This window comes from Rhinopithecus roxellana, chromosome 4 (genome assembly GCF_007565055.1).
Source record: "Rhinopithecus roxellana isolate Shanxi Qingling chromosome 4, ASM756505v1, whole genome shotgun sequence".
Taxonomy (NCBI): domain Eukaryota; kingdom Metazoa; phylum Chordata; class Mammalia; order Primates; family Cercopithecidae; genus Rhinopithecus; species Rhinopithecus roxellana.
Genome location: NC_044552.1, coordinates 5,996,638 through 6,004,058, shown reverse-complemented (window position 1 = coordinate 6,004,058; position 7,421 = coordinate 5,996,638).

Sequence of the window (7,421 nt, the reverse complement as noted above, 5' to 3'; positions counted from 1 at the left end):
ACCACCCCATGGCAACTATTTTCTCTCTCTTTTTTTTTTTTTTTTTTTTTTGAGATGGAGTCTTGCTCTGTTGCCCAGGCTGGAGTGCAGTGGCGCAATCTCAGCTCACTGCATCCTCTGCCTCCCGAGTTCAAGCAATTCTCTTGCCTCAGCCTCCTGAGTAGCTGAGATTACAAGTGCCTGCCACCACGCCTGGCTAATTTTTGTATTTTCAGTAGAGACGGGGTTTCACCATATTGGCCAGGCTGGTCTCAAACTCCTCACCTTGTGATCTGCCCGCCTCGGCCTCCCAAAGTGCTAGGATTACAGGCGTGAGCCACCGCGCCCAGTCAACTATTTTCAAATTTCAATGACCATAGATTAGTTTTGTCTTTTCTTGAATTTCATATAAATGGAGACCTACAATACACACTGCCTTGTGTCTTTCTTCTGCTTTGTGTCTGACTTCAGTATCAATTAGATTCATCCATGCTGTTGTATCAGTAATTAGTTGCTTTTAATTGTTGAACAGTATTCCATTGTATGACCATACCACAAGTGGTCATCCATTCTCCTATTAATGGCCATTTGCTTTGTTTATAGTTTTTGGCTATTATGCATAGGGCGTTATGAACATTCTTGTTTAAGACCTTGTGTGTACATACATTTTTACCCCTCTTAGGGAAAGTATCTGGGTCAAATTGCTGAATCGTATGGTAGCTTAACTTTAGATACTGCTGGATTGTTTTTCCAAAGTGACTGCACTCTTTTACACTCTTAGCAATAGATGAGAGTTTCGGTTGTTCCACATCCTTGCCAAATTTTGGTATTTTCAGTCCTCATAGAGTGCTACTTTATTGTGATTTTAACATACATTTCCCTGATGCCTAATGATGTTGACTAACTTTTCATGTATTATTACTACCCGCCATATCGAATACAATAACATATGTAAAGCACTTAGCACAGTGCCTGGCCTATGATAGGAGTATAATGAATGTCAGTTCTAACTACAGGTTGGATAGCATCCATTTTTCCTTCGATGTGACACCTGTTGTTTTGTTTTCCAAAGCATTCCCTTTCTTTTGGTCTCAGCACCTTAGTTTTCCATGGGCAGTCACTCTTCTCCACTCTCAGTCCATGCGGTTTGGAGGGACTGATTGCTCTGCAGACCACAGGCATGGGCATGTCACCCAATCAAAGTTAATGAGCAGCTGGGCGTGGTGGCTCATGCCTGTAATCCCACCACTTTGGGAGACCAAGGCGGGCGGAACACTTGAGGTCGGGAGTTTGAGACCAGTCTAGAGAAACCCCATCTCTACTAACAATACAAAATTAGCCGGTTGTGGTGGCACATGCCTGTCATCCCCGCTACTCGGGAGGCTGAGGCGGGAGGATTGCTTGAACCCGGGAGGCAGAGGTTGTGGTGAGCTGAGATTGCACCGTTGCACTCCAGCCTGGGCAACAAGAGCAAAACTCCATCTAACAAAAAAAAAAAAAAAAGCTTCTATTCTAGGATTATTTGTTTGTTTGAGATGGAGTCTCACTTTGTTGCCCAGGCTGGAGTGTGGTGGCTCGATTTTGACTCACTGCAACCTCCAACTCCTGGGTTCAAGTGATTCTCCTGTCTCAGCCTTCCACGTAACTGGGATTACAAGCAAGCACCACCATACCCAGCTAATTTTTGTATTTTTAGTAGAGACAGGGGTTTCACCATGTTGGCCAGGCTAGTCTCGAACTCCTGACCTCAAGTGATCTGCCTGTCCCAGCCTCCCAAATTGCTGGGATTACAGGTGTGAGCCACCAAGCCCAGCCCAATTCTATGGTTCTTAATAGGAACTACTGGGAAGAGGTAGTCTTATTTTATTGTGATGTGTAGGTATAGGATGATTTGAACCATAAGCTCCTGGGGCTACCATGTGGCCTTTGGCATTCTTCAGTACATCAGAAGAAACCTTTTCTTGGGGCCTGAGGGGTGTGAATTATGAGAGTAGGTTTGGAGTTGTGGGTTTTGCTGTGCCAGCACAGAACATCAGAGATGCACCGTGGAAGCCCCTCTCTGGGCTAGCTGAGGCCGAAGCTGCCTCCCTCTGCTTGTGGGGAGGCGTGGAGGGAGAAGCGCGGGTGGGAACCAGGGCTGCGCACAGCTTTCGCTGGCCAGTGCGAGTTCTGGCAGGCGCGGGCTCACCGGGCGCCGCACACGGAGCGGCCGGCTGGCGCCGCCGGCCTAGGGCAATGAGAAGCTTAGCACCACGGGCCAGCAGCTGCGGAGCTTGCGCCAGTGGGGTCTCCCAGCAGTGCCGGCAGGCTGGTGCCGCACTCAAATTCTCGCTAGGCCTTAGCTGCCTCCCGGCGGAGCAGGGCTGGGACCTGCAGCCCGCCACGACTGAGCTCCTCCCCCTGCGGTGGGCTCCCGCGCGGCCTGAGCCTCCCCGATGGGCACCGCACCCTGCTCCGTGTCACCCAGTCCCATGGACAGCACAAGGGCTTAGGAGTGCAGGCGTGGGTGGGAACTGGCGGGCAGCTCGGCCTGCAGCCCTGGTGTAGGATCCACTGGGTGAAGCCAGCTGGGCTCCTGAACTGGATGGAGACTTGGAGAATTTTTATATCTAGCCGGAGGATCGTATGTGCTCCAATCCGTACTCTTATCTAGCTAACCTAGTGGAGACTTGGAGGACTCGCACTCTGTGACTGTATGTCTAGCTCAAGGATTGTAAATGCACCAATCAGCACTCTGTGTCTAGCTCAGGGTTTGTAAATACACCAATTGGTACTCTGTATCTAGCTAACTCTGTATCTAGCTAACTAGCACTCTGTGACTCTGCGTCTAGCTCAAGGATTGTAAACGCACCAATCAGCACTCTGTCAAAACGGACCAATCAGCTCTCTGTAAAGTGGACCAATCAGCTCTCTGTAAAATGAACCAATCAGCAGGATGAGGGTGGGGCCAGATAAGGGAATAAAAGCAGGCTGCCCCAGTCCGCAGTAACGCGTTTGGGCTTTTTTTTTTTTTTTTTTTTTTTTTGGGGGCTTTGTTGTAGTCTTCGTTGTTGGTGGCTGTATTGGATGCATGTCACTTTTAATGCCTGTAACACTGTGTAGGTCTGTAGTTTCACTCTTGTACACGAATCAGTGAGACCACAACCCCACTTGGAGGAACGAATAACTCTGGATTGTACTGGCTTATGAAAGCTGTTATATTCACTATGAAGGTCGACGGTCTCACTGCTCACAGGTTAGTTGAACCTAGGGGAAAGAGAGAAGTTCTACTCCAGACATAGCTGAACGTCTGAAGCAGCAAACTCCGCATACAGTAGTTTTAAAAACTAATAATTGCCATGAGGGTCCACAGCTTCATTCTTGAAGCCAGTGAGACCAAAAAAAAAAAAAAAAAAAACTTGCTAATTCTGGACGGGGTATAATGAAGATTTTCATATTTAAGGATGTTTTTTATTTTTTTTTGAGGTCATTCTCCGTCTGTTGCGCAGGCTAGAATGCAGTGGCGTGATTTCAGCACACTGCAAGCTCTGCCTCCCGGGTTCTACGCCATTCTCCTGTATCAGCCTTCTGAGTAGCTGGGATTATAGGTGCCCACCACCATGCCCACTAGTTTTTTTGTTTTTGGTAGGGACGGAGTCTCGGCGTGTTAGCCAGGATGGCCCTGATCTTGTGATCCGCCCGTCTTGGTCTCCCACAGTGCTGGGTTTACAGGTGTGAGCCACTGTGCCCAGCATCTTTGATGTTTTACATATATGTAATGTGAAAATATAAGAAACGGCTGGGTGCAGTGGCTCATGCCTGTAATCCAGCACTTTGGGATGTTTAGGCAGGCAGGTCATGAGGGCAGAAGGTCAAGACCATCCTGGCCAACGCGGTGAAACCTCGTCTGTACTACAAATTAAAAAAATTGGCTGGGTATGGTGGGCGCGTTCCTGTAATCCCAGGTACACAGGAGGCTGAGGCAGGAGAGTCACTCAAACCAGAGGTTGCATTGAGCCCCGTGCCACTGCACTCCTCCCTGGTGACAGAGCGAGACACCATCTCAAAAAGTATATGATGAAAAATTTAAAAAACAATTTGATTTTCATCGAAAACAAGATAGATGTAAAACATTGAAAGTTGTAAATTGTTTTAATGATTTTTGTATTTTTCTTCTAAAATTGAAATTTGAAAACTTTTATGAGGCAGAGTCTTCCTCTGTCATCCAAGCTGGAGTGCAGTGGCACAATCATAGCTTACTGCAGCATTGAGCTCCTGGGTTCAAGCAATTGTCCCATCTCAGCCTCCCAAGTAGCTAGGTTTACGGGCACATACCACTATGCCAGGCTAGGTTTTGGAATTTTTTTGTAGCAGAGGGTCTCATTGTGTTGCCTATGCTAGTCTTGATCTCCTGGCCTCAAACAATCCTCCCACCTTAGCATCCCAAAGCACTGAGTGACAGGTGTGAGCCACTGCATCCTGCCTGAAATTTCTCTATCAAAAGAGATAGGGAGGGTGCAGTGGCTCATGCCTGTAATCCCAGCACTTTGGGAGGGCGAGGCGGGCAGATCACCTCATGAATCAGGAGTTTCATCCCAAGATGGTGAAACCCTGTCTGTATTAAAAGTACAAAAATTAGCCAGATGTAGTGGCAGGCGCCTATAATTCCAGCTACTTGGGAGGCAGAGGCAGGAGAATGGCTTGAACCCAGGAGGTAGAGGTTGCAATGAGCCGAGATCGTGACACTGCACTCCAACTTGGGCAACAGAGTGACCCTGTTGCAAAATAATTACATTGAACAAAAACAAAAATTATGTGAAGTTGATATTTTATTTAATAATTAAAAAATTTAATACAATAATAGTAAAGATTTTTATATTGTAAAACTATTTTTAGTGTGAATGTTCAAAGTCCACATAGTTACCAATGTAAATAATTGGAACTACACTTCACATGTTATTTCTTGTCTGTATGTAGGTACACGTTTAAGAATAATATGTAATATGAGTTGTATAATGTTGCAAAATGCTCCTCAGATGCCATGCGTAAGTAACAGTTGTGAATATGCTGTAATATTTTAGTATCTTCAAAACCAATGAATTAGATACAAAAAGACATGAGAGAATGAATGCTGGGCCTTCTGGGAAATGATACTGTCTTCAGTAAGAATCTATGGGATTCATGCTGATACTATGTATTTGACAAACAAGTGAATTGGTCTGTTATCCTCCCTAAACTCTTCAGCTCAAATCTTTCGCCTTCTGCTGAGCAGTGTCCATCTCTGATGTTGGCAAAAGCGCAAAAACCTTCATGGCCTTTGGCATTCTTCAGTACATCAGAAGAAACCTTTCCTTGGGGCCTGAGGGGTGTGAATTATGAGAGTAGGTTTGGAGTTGTGGGTTTTGCTGTGCCAGCACAGAACATCAGAGATGCCCATGTGTTCTTTAATAAATTTATCTTCCCAGTCTTTGTGATATTCTCAGTCCTCTAAGAAGCAGGGCCCAGAGCCTGGGTCTCTTTTCTCTGTATGTAATGTCATATATAAGAAGCAGAATCTATGAGTTATGATGAGTATTCTTTTAGTCTTTGATCTGTTTACTTAGAATTTTAAGTTTCTCTCTTCCTATTGCTTTGTATTTCATCTTGTCTTTAAGTTCTTATTTATAGAATTCATATTTGTTTTAGTTGCTTCACAGAGAAGCCATTATAGAGAATTTCCTTCTCTCCTTTGAGTTATATTTTCTTTGACACTGGGTTCCATATCTTTTTTTCTTAATCTGGTTGCTTCTTTGTCCTCCTTTTAAAAAAGTAATAAATTTTCATAATGCACACAGTATTTTTTTAATCTTCTTTTTTTTTTTTTTTTTTTTTTTTTTGAGACAGAGTCTCACTCTGTCGCCCAGGCTGGAGTGCAGTGGCGCAATCTTGGCTCACTGCAAGCTCTGCCTCCCAGGTTCATGCCATCCTCCTGCCCAGCCTCCTGAGTAGCTGGGACTACAGGCGCATGCTGCCACGCTCGGCTAATTTTTTGTATTTTTAGTAGAGACGGGGTTTCACGGTGTTAGCCAGAATGGTCTCAATCTCCTGACCTTGTGATCTGCCCACCTCGGCCTCCCAAAGTGCTGGGATTACAGGTGTGAGCCACTGCGCCCGGCCTTTCATCTTCTTCATGTTTAATGTAGGGAAGTCTATCCAGACTTTCAGTTTGCTTGGATGTAATTTCTCCTCATATCCTTTCTCATTTTTATGTAAGACCCATTTGTTTTGCCCTCTGGACTGTGGCTGAAGGACATAGTTCTAGTGCTCTGTCAGCTTTTCTGTATCTGTGCATTGGTGGGAAAGAGGTAGCTGGAATTTTCAGTATCCTTTCATTTCTTTTCTTTTTTTCTTTTTTTTTTTTTTTGAAATGGTGTCTTGTCCTGTTGCCCAGGGTGAAGCGCAATGGTGTGATCTCAGCTCACTGCAACCTCCACCTCCCAGGTTCAAGCAATTCTCCTGCCTCAGCCTCCCGAGTAGCTGGGATTTCAGGGGCACGCCACCACGCACGGCTAACTTTTTGTATCTTTAGTAGAGACAGGGTTTCACCATGTTAGCCAGGCTGGTCTCAAACTCCTGACTTCGTGATCTGCCTGCCTCAGCCTCCCAAAGTGCTGGGATTGTGCCACCACACCCGGACTCTAATATCCTTTCTTAGAGAAACTGGGCTCTAATGCCTTTTTGAGGTTTTAATAAGTATCTTGTGTCAGACTTTCCTTTTCTATGATGGGTTGGATGTGAAGGAGGAGGATATGGAGGAGTAATTATATTCCCATTGGAAGCACAGATTTCCCTGGAGTGTGTATTTCTATTTCAGAGATTCAAAGCTGACTGCTTAATCTCCCATCTCTTCTGTCTTCTTCCTACCAACAGGTCAAAAATGACATTTTGAAAATTGGTCTTGCATCAATAACCAGGATGTTTGGAAATGGAAGAAATTGGATTCAGGGAGACCAAAGAAGCTACTCTTACAGTAATGCGTGTGAGAAATGAATTAGGTGAAAACATTGTATATGAAGAGAAAAAGATGAACTGTAATAATTTGGAGAAGAAAAGACCCCGTAAACTTACAGTGACAGAGGAGACACCCATAACAAAGAATTGGGAATAGATAACATTTATTTAACCTTAGGGACTGAAGGATTCATAATGCTATTTGCGGCATGCTGAAAACTGTATTGATTCTTCTGAATGTGCAGAGAAAGATGACCTCAGTTTGGGCATCATGTAACTTTTTTAAAAGTGAGAAAGTATATATCATATACTATATCTTAATTTGAGATATATATGTGTGTATGTTTAAATTTAGAACCATATATTAAAATTTTTGCAGTGGTTATTTCTGAAAAGTGGTTTATGGATGGATTAAATTTCTTTCTTTGTACTTTTCTGAATTTTTCAACTTTTCTACAAATTATCATAGTAGA